This window comes from Ixodes scapularis, unplaced genomic scaffold (assembly GCF_016920785.2).
Source record: "Ixodes scapularis isolate PalLabHiFi unplaced genomic scaffold, ASM1692078v2 PGA_scaffold9__187_contigs__length_104089568, whole genome shotgun sequence".
Lineage (NCBI taxonomy): Eukaryota > Metazoa > Arthropoda > Arachnida > Ixodida > Ixodidae > Ixodes > Ixodes scapularis.
Genome location: NW_024609884.1, coordinates 103,886,634 through 103,908,820, shown reverse-complemented (window position 1 = coordinate 103,908,820; position 22,187 = coordinate 103,886,634). Strand labels below are relative to the sequence as shown.

Below are 22,187 nucleotides of genomic sequence, written 5' to 3'. Positions count from 1 at the left end.
TCCGCGCGCGCCTTAGAATCTATCACGTGGTTTTGACACCTGTTTGGTGTTCTTTTTTTTTTATTGAAACAAGGTTCAAAACCCCATGATAAATGATAAGGCGTGCGCGAACAGTGATAAGGCGCGCGCGTGGGTTTTCTGTCAACAGACACGAAAGAAAACCGACCTACGAGTCATACAGCGCTTCGTCCTAAAAAAACAAAAAAAAACAAAAAAACTACAAGTCGTTCTGATAGCGAGTTCGTTTCACGGCACTCGTGCCCACGCGTGCCCACTCGCAGCGTGGAACGGGCATAGAGTAATATAGTAAACGTAAAGAGAGGACACAGGAGCCGATTCGCGGCCCAGATAGTGCGTTTCATACCCTCCGCTACGTGGCGCTTTTCTGCAATTTGGTTAAAATTAATTAAAACTCTTTCTGTGAAAAGTATTTATTGTTTAAATGGAAATGCTTTAAAATTGTTTAAAGTACTTAAAACGGCTAAATAGTTTAAATCAACTACGTCACAAAAACCACGTGATGAATGGCGCCTGCCACGGCCTGCCTGCCTGCACGCCGTCGCCTCTGCATCATTCTGCATGGCCTCTGCTCGTCCCTGCGTCGTTCGTCTGTGCCGTGCGTGCCGTCCATCTGTGCTTTCTGCTGCATCATGTTCGGTCGACTTTGCATCAATCAAGGTGACGCATGACCGCCCGCGTGCTCGCATGCTCGGCGTGAATTCGTGGAGCTGATCGGTTCGAGCTTCTCGCGCTGTTGTTTCTGCCGGGCTGTCTGGCAGCACTTGAACCTGTGTGCATGTTGATTTTTGATGAGATTGTTTTAAAAAAAGAATTTAACTTACGACCCTGCACACGACATTGTCGATGGGTTTACAGATGACGGTGTTGAACGAACCTCTAACATTGCAGATAGAGCCTTGGTTGTTATGCTGTCTGAAATTCCCAGGAGGTGCGTTTAGCCCCTTGCATACACTGTTATGCACACTGCAACAACGTCTTCTGTTTAACGCAGTCTCCTCATTTCTCACATTCGGGAGCTTAAAGGGGCGGTGCAACGATATTCAATGGGAATGTTTTTCACTGTACACGAGCTTACTGGCACTAGTGGGACTCAAGGATACTCGCACGCAACGCCACTGACCAAGAAACTCCTTTGTTGCGTTGTAAGTTCGAGGACAAAACCGAGTGTTTTCATTCAATCTCCTTCGGAAACCCTGATGACGCAGCTGGACGGTAGCAGTACCACCTAGTGAGGATATTTGAATACGGCTCATAGATTGGACCCGAGCATGGCGTGGACACTCGATTTGGGCTCGTGATAATCGTTAGCTCGAGAAACATTCGGGTAGTATCCTGTGTCCAATCGCAGCAACGACGACAACAGCCGAACCATAACAATGTCTGGAACTCAGCGCTTGTCCTGTGCCTTGCCAACCCCAGCGCATGGCTATGATCAACATTGGCGGCATATAATCGGCTCCAGATCACGGGGCCGCTTGTTCTGGCTGCGAGTTGAGGGGGTGAACTCTGCTCGTTTTTCTTTATTTTTTTCTGCGACTTCGATTGCGTGTGGTGAAAACGAACGAGTATTTTACAGATCATTAACGTCAGGGATTCGTTCTAAGCGGTATTTGCGCAAAATACAAATATCAGTGCATCGCCCCTTTAAGACTGTTGGCTTTACAGTAAAGGCTGTGGTCTGTGGTTAGGGGGCTTCAAACGTAAGCTTGGTGTGTGTGGTGATAAGCCATTTCTTGAAGTTAACAAAGAACACGTTTAATGTGTCTTTGATGTTCCCAAAACAACCAAGAGCGATCTCCATGCCCACAAACTCTGCATTGGAAATGAGGTCATTGAGCGGTCTTCTATTGTTGAACTTTATTGTTCTATCCATGAGATGAGCTTGCAATTGGCTCCGAAACTTACTGACAGACACATTTTTTTAAGAACCTTTCTGTAGCATGGAAGAAAATTGTGCCCCACAGGTACTGAGTGCCTCACTCTTTCTTGCAATCATATCCCTTGTTTATGCCAAGGAACTTTCTGAGGAATCCATGGCTACAGCCTATTTCTGTGATAGGATGTGCATGCTTTTCGATTGTCTAAATAGCTCAACAATTCAAGAAGACAGGGCAGAAGTTGCGTCGTGCCATTTTGAAGGGAGAATCTGAAATACTTGATTTTGTCCACCAATAACTCGGATAAATTTCAGCATGGCAGTTCCAAAGTAGGAGGCAGACAAAAGCCATCATTGGGTGGCAAGTTACTATAAAAAGTGTCCTCATGCTCTGGGATGAGCTTTCAAGAAGCCATGACTTTAAGTTCTACTTACACGACGCCTGCAGTAAGACACACTTGAGAACGTTTCTGGAGTTATATACGACAAATGCTGGGCTGCAACACAAACCCAAATGTGGATCAGTTCACCTCAGGACTAAAACACCCCTGGATAAAGAAACTGTTCAAACTGTCGGACAATGAAAACGTAGAGAATGACAAGGTTGACCTCCAAAAGGAGTTGCAAATATCTTCGCACCATGAAAGTTTAATTTCAGACACTGTGGAATGGTCTTCCATTTGATAACTTCCCGCCCTTAGAGGATATTTCTGAGTTGGCATCAGACATCAGGTTTCACATAATTGATGACTCGTCCACTTTTTTATTACGTTTGGGGCTATTTGATCAAGCTTTTACTTGAACAGACAACTTACAGCTGTGGCTGTTCTCAGCTGCTATCGGATGAGTCTAATAACTTGACCAGGCCTCACCAGTACTGTATTGTTCCTAAAGCGCACCACGTGCCTGGAAAATTCTTCGGGAACTTAGTAGTACCATCACAGGCTGCCTTTCATTTCATTCAGCAACTAGAAAATCACTTTCTTCCCATAATAGAGAGTGTGACACATGTTCTAGGAGTCTGTGCCGCCTTGTATAGCACACTTTGAGGTCTGGGTGGTTTTAGCCTTTGCCCAGAGGAGTACCACAAAGGGTTTTTAAAATTGTTTTGCAGAATACGCTTGTGTTGACATGTTTGATTTCTTAACCGAAATTTGGACAAAGTTTGGTTGCACTTTTCAGTGGCTAGTAAGAACGAGACAGGTTTAACTGTTAATAGTGTATTAACAGAAGCGTTTGCCAAACCAAAAAAAAAAAAGTGCTTATTAAGTGGGCGGTGCAGCTTGCTCTCCAAATATTTGTTTCCCCGTTTTCCAGCGAATGTGTATCACGGCTCCCTAACAAAAATATTTGTCCACTTTCTACAAAATTTTGACAGAAAATAGTGTATAGAGGATAAAAATATTTGAAAGAAAATGTATCCACTTTAGTATCCACTGTTCATAGTTTTTTAGCCGCTTTTTTCTGAAGCCATATTTCTTTTCTGAACAATTTCGGGAATGTTTAGGGACGTTGAATCTTGTCAGATTTCGAATAGAGTTCTCATTGTTTGGTAATGGCTTGCCCGCAGTGAGTTTGAGGCTATGCAAATTGGTGTTTTTTTATATTTGCCGGAAATCGGGAATTTGTACTATCCGGCGTGTGCTTCGCACTGCTATTATACTCTTATGACTGGTAATGATAGCAATGTCTTATTTATTTTTGCACTTACTTCCTGTACCCGAGTCGGCGTGAAAGTGAATGTATCATACAGCATGTTCTCCGTGGAAAGGTTCTGTTAACTTGGTTCCGCTAAGAATCTATTACGAAGTGTACAATATGCCGAAGTCCTTCATATTCATTTATTTTTGTGAGTATCGATCTCTTTCGTATAAAACATACAGAGCTTCTGAAGTAAATCATGTATACATGAATGTGTTTCAGTAAAATGTGTTCGAATCACTTACTGTTGTAGACCCCAAAATGCTCCAACAGCCAGGAGTCAATGCGGCGATTGTATAACTTCAATGCTTTACAATAGAAAAAGAACAAGAAATATATATATACTTACGCTTTGTGAAGTAAGTTGAAATATTGTTTGACACATTTTGCACGAACTCTATCGTAAAAAATAAAGCAAAAATGCGTCAATATTAAAAAAAAAACAAAAAAAACAGCGGCTTCGGGAGTTAAGGAGCTCCCGAGAGCCGAGCGAGGCGGGGAGGAAAGAAAAAGAGAAGGGTACAGGAGAAGCGAAGCAGAAACGCCTAAACCGAAACCGAAACTAACTTGACCGGAAACGGAATCAGTTTATACTTAATACCGCCCGCTAGGAGCGCTATCTGTCACTGGTCTATCTGGGCCGCTGGGGCCTATGGCAGTGTCCGCTCTTTACCTTGTGTATATTACTCTATGGAACGGGTTCGTTTCGGCCGGCACTCCACGAGTGGTTGCACTCTCCGAGTTCGTTTCAGCGCTGACACCCCACGCGTGCGTGCACTCGCTGCACCGAGAAAATCGGGAGTGCGCCAAAATGCAATCCCATCATGCCTCGCTCCAGCGGGGCCGGCGAGGAGCGGGAGCAGACGACGATGGTTCGTCTGCTACGATGTGTCGCGGAACCGAACGGAAAAAAAGTAGATTTTCTGATAGAAATCGCGTCCCGCGGGCCACGAAATCAAGCGCGAGCTTGAATTGTTAGCGTCTGCTATTTCCCGAAGAAAGCAATTGACAACCCGTGATTTATTTGCAGGTTTTAAATCGCTCTGTTGCCGTACAAACGCTGAAATATACCAGTGTGTAAAGGAATGCTCAGAACAAACGTAACAGCGGCCCCCGAGATATATATCACCATCCGTGTGCGGGGGAAAAATTTAACATTTGTCGACAAAGCTCCCCCAGCAGAAACCTCCGACTGCTCAATAAGCATCAGAGAAAGCTAAAGATGGTAACTTTACCCGAGGATTGGGCAACATCATCATGTTTAACATTTACCTACGTCAGCTAACTTGCCCCGTCGTATTTTGTTCGAGAATGTTCTCGTTCTCGACGCCCTCACCAAGGCTAATATCTGATCCACCTATAGAACATAGTTTTTCAAATAAAACTATGTTCTATGTTCTATGTTCTATGTTCTATCCAAATAGAAAGTCCCAGTTTTGCTGGATATTCCAACAGGCTAGTTTTAAGCCGCACCCTTTCAGCGGTTCACGCATAATACCATGTTCAAACGGATCATGCTTGTGCTCGGACAGCATCATCAGTTTTCTTCAGTGTAAACGGTTATAAGAATTGAAAGATCGCAGCTGGTTGCGGAAATTTACGCCGTCTGTAACTATCTCTACGGCAGCCGAGCTGCTTGAAGTCATCGCGCAACTATAAACTACAGGTTGCAGCGACCAACGTTTCTAGATAAACGTTGGTAGCGACTGCATTCTCGCATTCCCACGCATCACTTCGATCAGAAAGGCGCTAGTTTCGGTTTGAAGTCGGTACCTTTTCTACAACATAGATGGCGGCAGAATCAGTTTCTGCACTCGGTGCATTTGGCGAGTTCGTTTGAGTCCAGTTTTCCGTGCAACACTCTGAGAGTGCGATGCATTCTGGGAGAGAACTCGAACGGTGCCAGTGCGTGTGAAACGAACTCGCTATGAGTGAAAGCCATGCATCACACACATTTTCCCTCATTTTTTATGTAGTTCAATGAAAGGAAACTATTCCACTGGTCGGTTCTAATTGCCAGCGTGAACTGCCAATTACACTTTACTTGAATTGCTTATTTTCTAAAGAGGATTTTGTATTGGTACTTTGCGCATAGTTATATTTTGTATGGAAGGATTGTACCAAGTAAAGCTAATAAAAAAAAACAAGGAGCGAGAACAAAGCCCAGAACATTTCTTTACGATCATTTTGTCTGGATTTACAATTGGGATCATTTTGTCCGCGACTATTTTGTCCGGGGCAATTCGGTCAGCGGACATTCTGCCCGGGACCATTTTGTCCGGGGCCATTTTGTCCGGGGAAATTTTGTCCAGGGCCATTTTATCCGGTTCTCACTGGGAGTAAACCAAAGCACATTAGAGAAAGGTGCTGTGAAAAATGAGTGGGCATTCAAAAACCGTGAAAGCGGGCGTTGCTAAGTCATTGATCAGGAATGCACCAGAGAGGTCTTCTATCATGAAAAGGGAACACGCGAAAATAAACGAGGGCCGAAAAGAAGAGGTAACGACAGACACGGCGCTCACTAGCAACTGAATGTTCATTTGTGCCCAAAACACAACCTGTTGATTACGTGTTTCTGCCCAAAGAAACTGCCAGTTGCCTCGTCCCTCGTTTACTTTCGCGCTGTTCCCCTTTCATGATATCAAACCAACTCGCCCAACTTTATGCGTTGTTGGTCTTGGCGTTTCGGGGAGCTACGAACAAGCTTTTACAGGGTCTCGTCCCCCGGCGACGTTGAGGAGCAGCGCGTCAAGCGGTGTCCTCTAAGTTTCACCTCTGATGTTCAGAAGACTATGCCTGAGAGTGGCAGCCGTCTACCAAGACTGGGCCACATCCTGGAGCATGGTAACACCACCAATCTGCTGGGGCTTCCCAGCCCCTACGCACGGAGAAGCCACCGAACACCACCCTGGAGGGCTTGCCCGGACACTTCCCCGGGTTCAGCCAGACTTGAGACCAGTTGAAAGAGAAACGTCCCAGCGAGCAACTCACTAAACAACATTGGACCCACATCACCCGTAACATCATCCCGCCACCCTCGCCGACAAGCTCCATTTCAACATCGTCAGCACCTCTCTGTCATCTGTACACAATCTCATCCCATCGTCCTTAGATGCGGCGCCGCAGGCCTTCCTGGTATGGGCTACTTGCCTTTCTGCGGCACCGCGGTTCTCCTGAACCAAAATAAATATTATTATTATTATTCTATCCATTTTATTACTCAATTCTTGGGAAGGCAGTAGAAAAAACTGAGCAGTGCCGATTATGAAGCAGGTGTTATTAAAAGGCAATTATCTCTACAAGTTGCAGACAAAAGTGAACGAAAAAAAAATCAAAGGACACGTTTGCTGCGATTCCGTATTATCAGAATATCGCATAACCTGAAAACATGTGCCAAAAGGTTTAGCGTAGATAGTGTTCAGTGCAAATTTTAGGATAAGTATACTCACGCCTTTTCAGACAGGTTCAAGTGATTGCGATATAAAGCCCATCGTGAAAAGTCGGTCCCTTGAGAAATTGCGCAGTTTTTGCAATACTGGCTTGTTTCTTTAAGCACGCAGTGCAAACTTCAAGCGGTAACATATTAACCGAGGACAAAAGAAACGTAAGGAATAACGCGGCTAATTCGGAAATAGCTACATATATTTGTCAACGGTATAACTGCAATGCACACTGGTCTGGAACAGAAAAACTAGAAAACGAGGTAAATGAAATCAGGATGATGAGAGAAAACCTGGATAAAATGAATAAAAAACTGAATTTTTGTAGGTATATTTGCAACATGGCAGTAGTTCTAAGAAATTGTTCTGATTTTTTATATTTTTTCTACTTTTTATTTGTTTTTCTTTTTTTGCAAGTGAGTGGTTTTGGTTATTTCCTTCTTAGTAACAACTGTATAGTGGCGGCCACATTGCGAAACGTATGGTCGACTTTGCGCTTTGTTTGAATGTCACATTTAGAAGCGCAGGGATTTTTGTTATTTTTCTTCTTTTTTTTTTTACTTTTTAGATAAAACCGAAGCAGTCCAAAAGTCTTTTTACAGTCTAAAGTTGGTTGTGCCTTGTAGTTTTTTTTTTTTTATGTGGGTGTGGGTTCTGTGCGTGTCCTTCAAAAACAGAAGGTTCCGCCGTGTGGATGTGTGTATATAAGAAGGGCGATTAAAGGGGCAGTGCAACGTTTTTAGTGTTGAAAGAATTGGCAGTTTGTATTTTTTTATATTGTTTATCCAAGCACAAGTGACCAAATACGCGTCACCTTGCCCCGAAAAACTGCTATTCCGGTGCGTAATAGCAAGGAAGAAAAGGAAATGTTTACCGATCTGCAGCCGCATATGGTGGTGAACCGAACTGATGTGTGACGTACTCTGGGGGATACGCGGAAGTGCACAAAACCTGTCCCCCTCCGCTGCTACACTCGCCGTCACCCCCGTGGCGAACCGTCTTTTGTGCCGATCGCTCGCCACGACCTTCGACGATTCCTTCAAAAGTCGATAATCGCGGAGGAAGCGGCTGGGGTCTCTGAAGAGAGAACTCAATTAGGAAACCACGTGATCCCCCAGAGTACGTCACTCGAAAGGCGACGTGGAGAGTTGAGAGGCACTTTGACCTTCGATTTATTTCATTTTCTTTACATAAAAACTAGCGCTCGCAGGAAAATACGGTTCTCTGTTTTTCGTTGCATAGGTGACACAGATTAATTTCTAAAGTTAATTGGTCAAAATCGGAAAATCGTTGCACCGCCCCTTTAAATAAAATCATCATCTGAGTTGGAAACGCCTTCTCTGCCCGTTTTTTTTTTGTTGTTTTTTTTTTGGTGCCATTATTTTTTTTTTTTTTTTTGCGTGCCCCAGTTTTGGGTTAAATTAATCATGGCAAACATCCACCAGCTCGCCAGGGCACTGACCCAATTTCAGGAACCCGGTTATAACCAGTTCTTGAATAATAATAATATTAAAAAATCTTCACAGAAAGGAAAGCAAAAAAAAAACTTTCTCTTGAGTTGCATTTTTGTTCAGCCGCAACATAGGCCGCACTAAACTGGCCGCGAGTCTGCATATATATTTGGGGACCACTTGTCTTGATTTCTTCTCTTTACGGTATCGGGATGTTTTCCGAGTATTTAGGACACACGTATACGCCCTGGAGGTTGGGAGATACCATCGCGACGTCCTGCTTTCTTCTACGTTAGCGCCGATACACGCCGGTTCCTTGCCGATACAGAACGTAGGATCTGAAAGACAGACTCTGTGAATAAAAAATAAAAAATAAAAACTCCCAGAACGACCCCCGAGTTCTGAGATAAGTAAACCCCGAAAAAAACGGAACGTAAATCAGACGCTATGCGGAGCCCCAGTTCGTCTGCCTCTTGCACGCGGGTCGCGATGATGTCAGAACGCGAAACTTTTCGTGGCTCATTGAAAAAAGAAAAGTGGGTAGACCTCAAGGCACCTATCATTGAAGTCTACCCACCATTTTGTTTCTTTTCAATCAGCGAATAAGAGCTCAGCGTCGTTCTCACGTCATCACACCTCCTGCGCAAAAAGCAGACGACTTGCTTTCCGAACAGAGTTAAGCCTTTGCCGTGTAAGTGACAAAATAGTTGCTGTGCACAAGGAGGAAAGTTAGAAGACAAACTGAAAATGGAGGCTTTCCTCTCTCTCTCTTTTTTTTTTTTTTTGCTGAATCAACCGTCATAATGACGCACGACTTTTCATTTTTAACGTTTACAGGAACAAGGCTTCAAAGTTCACACCAGTCGATCAGCATTAAAAAGTTTCATTTTCATCTCCAGCGTTTGACGGTGACCAGGTTCGTATTTTTTTTTTCTCGATATTCTGACAGATAAAGTGCACCTCACAGCAGCGCCTGCTGCTTGATGCACTTCATCTGTGAGAATATTCGGGCGTCGCAGGGCGCAATGCAAATTTGTCTAATTTCCAAAGTGAGAACGTTCCGTTTGTCTCAGAAGGTAGATGCGGGGCTCGATTCTCTCAAGAAATGGGCACAGTTTCCCCGAGCGCCCAGAGCCGTTTCCACTCATCCTAAGGTTGTTTTGACAGTCTGGCAAAAACAGCGTCGTCTGACAGCCGCGCATGACTACTTCCGTCCGACATTGCATGGTTTTGACTCAGAGGAAGTCTATGCCATTTCTCGGGAATAAAAAAAAAAGAGAAACAAGTAACGCCATATTGCGTTATCGCGAAATCCGCTACTTCTAGTGGGCAGCAAGCTCCGCCCGTCGGCCAAACAATCTCAGTATAAACGGCTGAGCGTGCGCCTTGCTTCACAGCGTCGGGAGAAGAGCAGCCGCAGCCTTCCCAAGCGAAGCGTACCACGCACGTGACATTAGCGCTTGACGTCACCTTCGTGACGTATCTCCCGTAAAGATCATTTTCCACTCGGAATGCTTGATAAAGGGCGTGGGCAGTTCCCCGGACGCACGCTCGCCCGGATGCGCCCTGCTATTTTTTTTTTTTTTTCTTTCCGCCTTGTTTAACGAGTTTGAGTAATGACCGTAAACACGTCAAACATCTTTTGAGAAAGCACTCTGTTGTCTTGATAGATACTTAAGGCGCAATAAAAAAATATGACTCACAAGTCGGATTTCTGGATTTTTTTTTTCTCGTGTCGTTAACCTCACGGTGAAAAAAAAAAACCTTCAGCGATTGAAGCGAAAACTGGATATCAGGCATACAACAGCACAGCATTTGTTTCAATAAAGAACAGGCACAAAACAAGCATCCGGACCACATACTTGATGATAAGGCGCTCCTGATAACAATGCGAAGCACGTAGCGCTCACCGCATACGTTTCACGGTAAAGATTACTCTGGCGCTAGCTGCCGCGGCGACGGCAGCTTTAGACATGGGGAGCGACGTCACTAGCCTTTAATATTATAAGACCCTTTTGCCGTTTACAAAACATAAATTACCGCGTGCGTCCCAAGCGAATTCCGGTCGCTCGGTCTTTGCACGCCTGCTGAGCTTGCTTATGTCACCAGTGCTAGAAATCATCAGTGCTACACGGACAACAACGTTGGAGATTTAACAAGGGCCTACGGGAGTAGAGTTTGATGTCCTGGAGGATTCAAGTTGGTTTACAAGAATATTCCAAAATGTTTAATAGATCTCGCGCTTCTTCGCACTCTTGGCGCCGATCTGGGGAATTGGTAACGTTTCATCGACATTTCCAGCAGCAGTGTTGAGGTGGGCTTTGTTCATTATTTTTATGAACCGGAAGTTGTCTGGGACGTCGAAGAGTGGATAGCCGGCTGGTGGCGTTTGCTATGAAAAGGGTCGATATAAAACGTTTGGGTACAGTGCATTTCCTTTTCTTCCGTCAATCCTTTAATATAATGCAGTGGGCAATCGTTGCAGGTGAGAGCAGAGCTTCGATGGCCAACCGCCTTCACAGCGTGCATTGGCGCCCCGACGTTTTTGTTTTTGCCTCCGTCTTGAGTTTTTAGTATGTTGACACTAATACGCCGTTTTAGGGCACGTTAAAGTCCTTCACGACGAACTCTATTCTCTAAAGAAGCGACGAATGAGAACCGAGGTCGCTTCCCTTTTCGCCGTTTCTACAAATGAGTGCGTTCTAAAATCCGTTCTTACGTGCCTCAGTGTTGTGATTGGCCTAAGCCGTTTTGGAGCACTTTTCGGAGCAGCCAAAACAGTGTTTTGCAGCAGCAAAAGTGGCTTTTGAAGCAGATATTCTTATAAAGAGAGAGAGAAGACTTGAGAAAGAGGAAATGGGAGTTACAGCCAAGAACCGAACGGTCATTGTAAGTTAGGGCAGCGGATCACAGCTCATAGAAGAGAAAATTGTGAAAGCAAGGAGGGTTATGTTTCGCCAAAACCGACAAGTGGGGCGCGAGGAGCCACAAAAACAAAAATATTTGTTTGAAGTGCTGGACAAACGGAGGACACTTTTCTCGCTGCAATAAACGAATTATGGTCAAGCTCGACCACCTGGGAGTCTTTCAACATGTAAATGAAATGTTAATGACATGACACATTTTGCAACTGTACCCGCTATAGATAAATAAGAACCAAACAGCACATCTTAAAATTTATCTGAAAATGAATTGCTTAGTAGTAAATATCACAGCATTAGGTTAACTAGTTATATAATATAATAAACAAAAGCGGTCTCCAAATGATGAAACACGTAACTACTGCAGTGCACTGCTAAATTGTACACAAGACAACGGTGCATTACGACTAGCTGGTGCTTTTCTTTTTGCTTTTCAAAACTTCCTGCAAGGCAAGGCTGCGGCAAGACTCGCTTTGCCTTCGGCAAGTAATGAATGTCCACTTTCAATGTCTCCAGAGACATTCAGACATTCCACAAGTGTACAGTGCCCCATGAATTGCGGAGAAATTCCGAAGAACCGCTTGCCACTGTTTTACTGGTTCCCGACGTGCCAGATTTTCGTCGGTCATGTTCGCATGCACGTGAGGGCAGGTAGCTTGCAGTTGCACGGGCTTCGTCGAGCGGGCGGAGACGGCTGTTCCATCCAAACCGAAACCATGCCTCTGCGCTCCGTCGCTAAATGGGTCCCAAAATTGTATGCAAAATGTAACTGTCGAGCATACAAAAAAAAAAAAAAGAAAAAAAAGAAAACAACAACAGCAGCGGGTGTTTGCCAGGCCCGCAAACAAGCTAGAAGCTAAATACCCGCACAAAAAACAGAACCTGAGCACATCGATGCAAGACATTTCGATCCAGGGTCAAAAAGGTCTTGGAGCGCTTTGTGCAACGTCTCAACTCGAGACAAACAAGCGCGCTGTGCGGGTTCAGCGTGCATACATTGCCCTCTTTGCTTTAACTCACTTCTCTTCACCAACTTTCTTTCGCAGAAGATTTTTCACGAACCGGGGTCGCTCTCGAAAGAACGCCCACCGATAGAAGCCTAGGAAATAATTACTTCGACACAGCAAACTGAGTTAAAGAGGGGTTTTTGTAGTAGCGTATGCTTTAAACAAGAACAATGATGTTGATGAAAATGCGGCACTTAGATTTCAGTTTAGAAAGCACCATATCTGCAGCGACGTGGGGACGGCAGCACGCGACGTTGCGCGACCACGGCGACTGGCAGGCAGAGACCAAATATAGTTTTCCCAAGGCGGTGGGAGTAGCCAAAGTTACTCCCACCGCTCAAAAACGTGGTTTCGTCTCGTAACACGACGGCATGGCTGGGCTGGTACACAGCACGCTACCGTCGGAGCGTCCACACACGCCCGCGTTTATCGTCAAAATTTTTTAAAAAGACGCGAGTCGAGCTCTACCAGACGACGAGAGCGCGAAACGAGAGACACCCGGAAAAACCATGCAAGACCGGATGGACCATTGATGCAAGGTACCTTGTGTCGGGCGGCCGCTTGCGCCACCTAGCTCACGCATGCTAAATTACGGTACTCAGTTTAGTTTCGGTTTCGAAAGGAAACCAAAATTGGTCCATTGGCGCAAGCTTGGCGCAAATTACTCATATTTTGTCAAAATGTAGCAGGATGTAGCAGGGTTAGCTCTTCGCGCAGTTTGGCGCAATTGGCGCAGCCATCACATCACTGCGTGCCTGCAAAAAAAAAAAAAAAGGAAGGGAGAATTTCACGACCATGCATCAACGAACAAGTTTCAAACGAAAAGAGGTGAAAAACGAACGGACAAACTGTACACGTTTACGAATACAAATTTCCGAAGATCAATTTCGCAGTTACAAAAAGATGTCACAGCAAGTGCACAACCAAAGATTTAAAAAAAAAAATGCTGTGCATTTTTAGCATATACGATGGTTCAAGAATCAGGTGCCGAGTTTACAATTATTCGAGTAAAACATATAAAATAGCGAAAACAAAGACAAGGACAAGAAGTATAAGGACAGGCGCTAACTTTCAGCTAGTTTTAGTCCCAGGGAAAGCAAACATATATATACAAATGACAGTCAAAGCAGCACCACGTAAAAGTTGAATAATATTTTACACGATCATTCAAAAACCGAAATTCATTACAATGCAGTACAATAGTACAAGAGTGCATCAATGACCGAGCACGGGAGCACGCATTATCAGTAAAAAATAAATATGGCTCGCATTTGCCAGTACATCGCAACGCGTGTGGCTGTGTTCCGCGACTTCAGCAGATAAGGATACTAGGAAGAAGCCGAGGGAAGGTCGTTCAAAAGCTATTGGAAGCTTTCTTTATCAAAAAAATGGGACGGCATGAGACAGTCACACTTCTATTGTACTTTATTGTAATGAATTTCAGTTTCTGAATGATAGGGTAAAAAAATTAATCAACTTTTACGTGGTGCTCCTTTTCCCTGTCGTGTGTGTATGTATATATATATATATATATAGCTCTTCCTGAATAAAACTAGTTGAAAGTTAGCGCCTGTCCTGTGTACTTCTTGTCCTTGTCTTTTTTGCGCTATTTTAAATGTTTTGCTAAGATGAACCAATTAGCCCAACAACGAACCCCACAATAATTCGATTTAGCGGGAGATGTATATAAACAGAGGTGAAAGAACCATGACAAGAGACGTGCGTTCTTCCTGAGACGGTTTCGCAGTTTCTCTTCGGGCTGGTGAAGACGGCTGGCTTGAAATGAGCCGCACAAAACCCCTTTCCGCGAATTGTTTTATATGAGTCCTGGTGTTCCTCGAGGTCCCCTGATCACTCCCAGGAATTTAAACATGCATATCAACACGATAAATCCTTCTTCGCTAAAATTCGCCGACAAAGAAACATAACTTACCGATCGGCCGTTGGAAAACAAAAGCACCAAAACTTTCGAGTATAAACCGAAACTTGCCACTCTACTTTACACCACGGTATATACAGAAACCTTTACAAAGCTCACTTACATTTCACTACATATTATTCGAGCCTACATTTAATTGGCAACCGTTAGAAGAGCACGAACAGGAGCAGACGCCACAGACACCTCGGCGACGCCGGAAACTTGGGCGCGCCGGCAGTCCCAGAGTCCTTTGCGCGGCCGCCGCCGCAGCCGCGACTAGAGCGCCACACGCAGCCTTTTAGTGCGTTGCGGTGGATGCGTGCACTCGTTCCTGTAAAGGGCCAGGCTGAATTGCCCGACAGGGGATAAATTCGGTGCTGTCGGCCTCTGCGGCATTTGTTTGAACTGCTCCATACTCTTGACGGCGTGCCACCAGACGGCTCTTCTCGCCTCCGAGTGGTTAACCGAGAAGGCAGCGCCCATAGCAGTGCCACCGCGCTCTGATAGGCGGCGTCCTGCCTGGTTTCATGGGGCAGCCTTGGAGCAGATACGAGAGTCAATATAGAAACTACCTTCCACAAAACTCTCCAACGGACGCGCGCATCCCAAAATGATCGGCCACCCCAATATTTGTTCCGTTTATCTATCGACCATCGGTGCAGGGCAGGATTTTAAGGGATACTGAACCAAAGAATTTAGTGCCCATAATAAGTGGCGCACGTTCTTTCCGCGAGCCAGCAGCCGCCGGTGTGCGCGAGCACACGCAACGAAAATGACGTCAAAGACCTACATTCGCGCTTAAGAGGACAGTGAAATGCACGGGCTTCGGGCCAAGGGAAAATAAAGAGAGGCTTTTCATCTCTATACAAATGAGAGCTACGTGCTTGTTAGACCAATTAATCGCTTACCTTTTACACCAGACACCACTGTGGAGAACAAAAACTTGTCTTTCTTCACTTTTGGCCCGAGGCCCATACATTTCAGTGTCATCTTAACCGCGAATGGAGGTCTTTGACGTCATTTTTGTTGCCTGTGCTCGCGCACACCGGCGGCTGCTGGCTCGTGGAAAGAACGTGCGCCACTTATTATGGACACTAAATTCCTGGGTTCAGTATCCCTTTAAAGGGGACCCCAAGGGCGACTTTTTTATATGAAAAAAAAAAAAAAAAAAAAAACGTACAAAAGTTGTTTTTTTTTGTGTTTGCCGAAATAGCAGTTACCTTAGTCTGCGACCTCTGATCCGTCTGCGATGTAAAATGCGTCATTGTGGTTCCATCTAGCTAGACTTTTTTAGAGCCGCCACACGCGTGACTTATAAATTCGCCCCCGCGTGGGTGGGCCTTTATTCGGGATCTAAGTGCACGTGACTCACTAGGCGGTCAAAAAGTAACCATGTATACGTGTCTCGTTCTCCCGCCTAAAAAAAGTTTGCCATATTAAGTTGAAAGATATGGCGGCCTCTTATCTCGATTGTACACAAGTTCGTGATGAACTGGCAAATATTCTCAAATAAAGAACAAACCGGAAACATTTTCTTGCTGAGATGGTTTCCTTCTGCATTGCAAGGCGCTGCTCGCAACTCGCTTTGCGAGACGTGCCCGCCAATAGGCGCGACGCGATGCAATTCCGTGAATTCCTTTCGTTGTGTTAGCGCTCGCATGGCAACGATACAAATACGACAAGAATCAGGATGGAGATGTTCGCGTTCCAGAAAAATAAAAGTAACAAAATATCCTTATCATAGCTATGCCAGAAAAGTAGATGCATTATATATAATCATTCCCACTTTCTGAAAGAAACCGAGTCGTGCCTTCGTTGCCGGCAAATATAATTAAGAAATTACCAGTCAGACAATTAATTCCATCTCGTTAAATACAAGCTTTCATTTGACGCACTTCATAGTCGCTTCAAAGCGCGCGGCTTTTCTTACGCACATAAGGAACTCTCAATCACATCTGCGATGACTGAGAACGGTTCAGCAAACCTGTTTCTTGGCGCAGCTGAAAAAGCCAAAGACCATTTGAGTGTTATTATTAATATTATTAACTTGCGAAAAAAATAGCAAGAGGAAAAGGCCTTAAGTGGACGTTTCACAAACCTACAATATATTTAGCAAAATCCTTAGCCGCAGCATCAAAGCCAATCAAAAGCACAACGTGCAAAAAAAAAAAAAAAATAGCAACGAAACTGAGCAAATTAGTTTGCATACTGCCTTCATCGATTCATCGAAGGCAGTGTGCGGTAACCATATGACTATCAAACCGTCGAACAGATGGAACAAAATAGGGCTATTAAATTGCGGCGTAAAATAATGAAGAGCGGTCACAAAACAAACTAAACCGCTGTGTACGCATTTCTAGACACGCGAACAAGTCAACGCAGAAACACAAACCTTGGTAGTTCTATGAAGTCATCCCGCTACGTATTACTTGAATTAAATCGCAGCGGTTCTCAAACGTCTTTGTTCTGAACATTGTCAAGTAGGGTTTCGCCGCTCGTTAACACTGCACTTTTCGTCGACTTACGGAACACCCGCAGGCTTGATCTCATCACGGGCCTCTAAGAAACTCCGTCCGGTATTTGTGAAGAAAAAGACGGACATATGTTGTCGCTCGTTGTATAAACAAACGTCAACACTGCCTCGAAGGATCCCCGCGCGCCCTTAATTCGAATTCCTAAATCGACACCGCGCGCCGCCAATTTCTTTGTTTTCTTTGCCCCCCCCCCCCGGGTAACAGGCGGCCGTACACTTGCGGAATCTAGAGGAAGTCTGAAACGACTCGGCGCAGCTTGGAAGAAAACCGAGCTGTTACCACCGCTTCCAAGCACCGAGTCCTGCGGCTTTCACTAGGCGCGATTGGAAACAGAGGCTCTCCTAAGGCGAGCGGTATCGATCCTTGGATGGGAAGACGCTCTCTTTCATCCTCCCCCGTCTTGTTTCCACTTCTGGAACACCGTCCGACCGATGTGCGCCGTTTCGACAGGATCGTCTCCCAAGGACGGCACAAAGGTTTCATCTCTTTCAAAACCGGAGGGCTCTTGAGCTTCGCCTTGAACAGTGGAACGCAAGACACCTCGAAACTCCGTTCCCAAGTACTGATGGCGTTTCGCCTTGTCGGTAGCGTGTCTGGCCCGCAGCCCAAAGGCTGGAAATTCTGCCTCCGCCTGAAATCCTTCAAAATATTTCCTTTAAGGCAAATGAATTACTCTATAATGTGAAATCATTTGAGACATGCATCGACCTTTAATTCCAATTGCCATGTCACGTTATAATCACTTTAATTCCACGCGTGACGTCACGTTTTACGTGAACGTTGTATGTAGTTTGAAATTCTCCAAATTCATATGGCTGTGACGTCACGACCCTATCAACCAAGATAGGATTTTCGCGGCTTTTCTGGCACGTCACCGAGGCCGGCGCGACATGAGCTCCTTAATGCTATAGCTTGAAGAAATGTGTATGTGCGTATACTTGCGGATACCTCCCGCACCGTAAAAAAAATGCCGGATTGCAAAAAAAAAAAAAAAAAAATAGAAGAAACGTGCAGCCCGAAGAGCAATCGTGGTCGCCCTCGTTTTTCCATCGATAGATATTGTACTATTCGACAACTTTGATTGGCTGCAGGGTTAGCCAGGCTGACCCGGCCTAAGAGCCGCAAACAAAACCACGAAACTTCCAAAAGTCGAGCCCGGGGGGGGGGGGGGGGGGGGGGTGCATACTTTTGTCCAAAACAATAATCGAAACTCAAACTACATTCAATATATCCCAGTCAAAAGCTGTCCAACTGTACGTAAGGGAGCAGTAGCACAACACTACCAAACCGCAACTTCTCTTTCGATTTAAAGCGCATTCTATTTCTCGTTTTGGGGAAGTGCGGAGGGGGGAGGGGGGGGGGGTGCATACTTTTGTCCAAAACAATAATCGAAACTCAAACTACATTCAATATATCCCAGTCAAAAGCTGTCCAACTGTACGTAAGGGAGCAGTAGCACAACACTACCAAACCGCAACCTCTCTTTCGATTTAAAGCGCATTCCATTTCTCGTTTTGGGGAAGTGCGGAGGGGGGAGGGGGGGGGGGGGGGGGATGGAACCGCAAACCGCACTTTAAGACGCGAAGAGCCGCATGCGGCTCGCGAGCCACAGCTTGACCACCCCTGAGCTGTAACAGAGAGATGAAGAGGAAAAGTGATTTCTAGGTACTCAATCCAACCGTGCCGCGTTCGCGAGACCGCAGTTTCATAGAGAGAGATAATAGGGAATTGTAGTAGACAGTTTTTCTCCTCCGCGTCGGTATCCGTGAAGAAAACGCCACAGTTGCGCACGCAACTGTGGCGTTTTCTTCACAAGCCTTGTCTGCATAGTTCCAGGTCTTGTGGCGGACAACGGAGCGCTATCCGGATGCTTAGCGGGCTGTGGAAACGGTCTACTACGATTCCCCAATTACTTACTCAACGTGGTAAAGACGTGGAGATGCGAGGTCGTCTACTCTCATCATGTTTCCGTGGTTCGAGTTTCGTCTCGTAACAAGCTGCTCAGGCGAAAAGCGCAGTTTCGGCTGGGGCTCGAGAGGAGAAACCGGTCGGAGAATATTTACAGGCCCTTTAAAACTGCCAACAAACTGAGGTTACACTGCAACACTGTGGAGTCTTTGAGGGCTAAAGACACGCTTACATGTCAAACCCATGTGATTTTCTTTCTTTTTTTTTTTTTTTTTTGCTTCTTGAAAAATGGAAAGTAGCACGGTAAAAGCCCGCCGGAATGCCAAGTGCACGTGGTGGACGAGCTTAGCGTGCTTATTCAGTAAAGAGTGCAAAACTTTTTTTCCAAAAGCGGGGGAATTCACGGTTAAAGAGCTTAGACCAACTTAGCGCAAGAAATATGTAACAGAAAGGTAGACATCGTTTGGCCAGCGATGCAGGTCGGCATCTTCAGAACACGAATGAGGCGAGCGTCCGCCAGCCCCCACTTCTGGTCAGTAAGGAGTTTTCGTTCTTCTCAAACCGCTACGATATGCGGAAGGAACTCAGCAGTCAATGCCAGTGGCACGCATGCGCGCTAGAGGCGTCTTCGTTGAACAGAGAGCGTAGTGGAGTAGAGAAAACGATCTACGAAAATACCCTTAATGTCCTTGTAAACGTCCGGGGCCGCGGTACGGTGTAGCACACGGAAGATTAACGCCGGACTAGGGAGCCTTCATGTGCGCTTCACACATGAAGGCACCCTACGCCGGACGAACCACGAAACTAGCAGCTTCCTCAGGCCCCAGCGCTGAACTCCTGCCAAGGAGTCGGCGCATTGTCCAGATCCAAGGTGTGTCCGGTTATCCAGCAGTGCTCAACGAACTATCTTCGTGCGCGTGGCGTGGGCGGCTTTCGCCAGCGTCTCTTCTGTATTCCTCAAGTCTGGGGACGCTCCTTCTGGCGGTTCTACCATTGTACGTCGCTTCGAAATCTAAGCACTCCACTTTATACACACCCCGCGTTGGACATCCGCAGGGGTGTGGTCTAATTGGGCTTTGCGAAGGCCCTCCACAAACTGTAATGCGGTTTCAAAACAGCCTGCACATCCAACGGACGTAGGGTTCTTCGCATAGCGTCCGACACAACCTGCACATACAGATTTGGCACAATAAATATCCCTCTTCCCGCTGGCTCACTTCCCTTCATCCTACATGCGTTTCCGAGTATCGTCAATAAAATACCTGGGTGACGCTTCTCGAGACCCCTAAACCGAAATTTGTGACCTCCTACAGTTGCAAGTGTTCGTTCGATGCCACTGAATCGCAAATTAATATATATATATATATATATATATATAAAAAGTTTGTATACGGTCCGTTTGTGCTTGATCGGGTGATGTCAGTTAAAGGACAAAGATATTGCCTGTGTAACCCGGCTTGCGATACATTGCTATTTCTACGCTGCCATAATTACCCCGGCAAACAAGTGCATCCAAATGTAGGGGAAACACCACCATTCTCGGTTTTGTAAGTGAATGGTATGGAGGAGCGACAGCCGTTCACTGCCACGTGAAAGGCGTGCAAGTTCCCTCTTATTAAAATATTAAACTTATCATCTACATATCGAGACTACATTTTTCCATGGAAGGACAATGAGCTTATTACCGCCGTCTCCAAGTGCCTCCATCGAAGCCACAGTAGCGAAAACTGGCTTTTCCCATGGGGTATCCATGGCCAACTTTCTGGGACATGCCGTAGAATAAGAAGATTGCAAGAAAATATCAAAATTCCAATTGATTTGCGTTCTGTGATTCCCGGGCAATTACAGTCCTCAGAAAATTGCAATTTTTTATCAAGAAAAGCAGAAATTTATAATTTAGTTAATGTGCCCAAAGGACTCAACGCGAAACGTTTGTAGAGCCATAGAAGAAAAACTGCACGCACCAAAAAGTTAAATCACTGTCTATTGATATTATATCACTATTATCTAAAATATTTCCCGGAGAACATTACGATGTTTGCTGTACATAAAGTTGATATTTCATTTCAGTATACGTGCGCCGAGGAGTTGATGTTCAAGAAAGTTAGGGATCCTCAACTTGATGATAAATCACGTTAGCAAAACTGAAGTATGTTTGCTTTAAACACAGCCACAACCAAATGACGAAAGAAAAACGTCCGGCACTTTAGCCACTTTCAAATGTGTCTCTACGACGTCGAGAGCCAGGCCAGTAGGAACGTTGGTGAACAAAGAAATCACGCCCAAAATAATATACGCACTCACGTATTCATATTCAAGCCGCTGAGTACGAGCGGAAGAAAAAAATCTTCGGAATTACAACTGGCAGCGAGTTTCCGCCCGTAGGGGATTCAGCACTTTCACTAAGAACGTCAATGCGTTGTACGTCGGTGCACCCGCAAACGAAACGGTGGGACGGAGAGGGCGGTCTCCTTTTTGCACCTTGGGCAACCCGTAGGTTGTCCAAGCTTCCTCTTACGACGCAGAAAGTCGCCGATGCAGCGCCTGCTCAAGGCGTCCACTCTTCATAATAAAAGCAAAAACAGCGCGAACACGAGGTCAAAGGAAAAGGTAGCCACACAGCACTGACTCTCAAGTATATTCATGTTGGCATCCAGTATAAGAACATTTATGCATACTGCTAGGCAATTGTAATGCGTGCGTGAAACGTTCTAGCGACCTTTAGCGATACTCACGGTACTCTTAGTCAGGTATAGTTTAACGCGTATAAAGCACTTGATAGTTGTTCCAAAAAGGAAGCGATGCTACCGCTAGCCGGGCTGATAAACCTGCTGATCTTCCGCCAAAATATATGCCAAACAGCGAAGGCCATAATTTATGCTGACAACACCACTTCATTGTTTACTGGTGATACCGCCACCGAACTCATAGATAGCGCGAATGATGCACTCAAGCAACTAGAGAGATGGAGCAAAAAGAAACGCTTTAAAAGTGAACGTAAATAAAACTAAGGCGATTTTATTCCGCCCAAGGAATAAACGAGTAGATATAAACAATGCAATTTTTTTCAACTCCACTAAAATAGAATTAGTTTCAGCATTTAAAACCCTAGGTATATCTTTCTCGGAGACTATGTCATGGGATGATCATATTAATTTCATTATATCCAAATTATCCAGCGTTGCTGGCTTAGTATACCGCAGTAAGCATATCTTGCCACGTAGAATAAAACTGTTACTATATAATTCTTTATTTTATTCCCACATAAACTATGATCATTTAATATTTCCGCGCGCGGGGCTGAGAAAGCAACGCTCGGTCACGGACCTCAAGAAAGTTCTCATTTATTCTTGTTCTAGAGGTAACTTCTATGATTTATTCCTGCTTTTGTTTTCTATAAAGTGCGTGTT

The 22,187-nt window shown here is 45.2% G+C and overlaps 1 protein-coding gene across 3 annotated transcripts in view; it reads right to left on the bottom strand.

Moving 5' to 3' along the window:
* The window catches only part of LOC8035166 (octopamine receptor beta-2R), a 469,086-nt gene that overhangs the window by 170,772 nt on the left and 276,127 nt on the right, over positions 1-22,187 (bottom strand). The gene's annotated exons all lie outside the window — the stretch shown is intronic.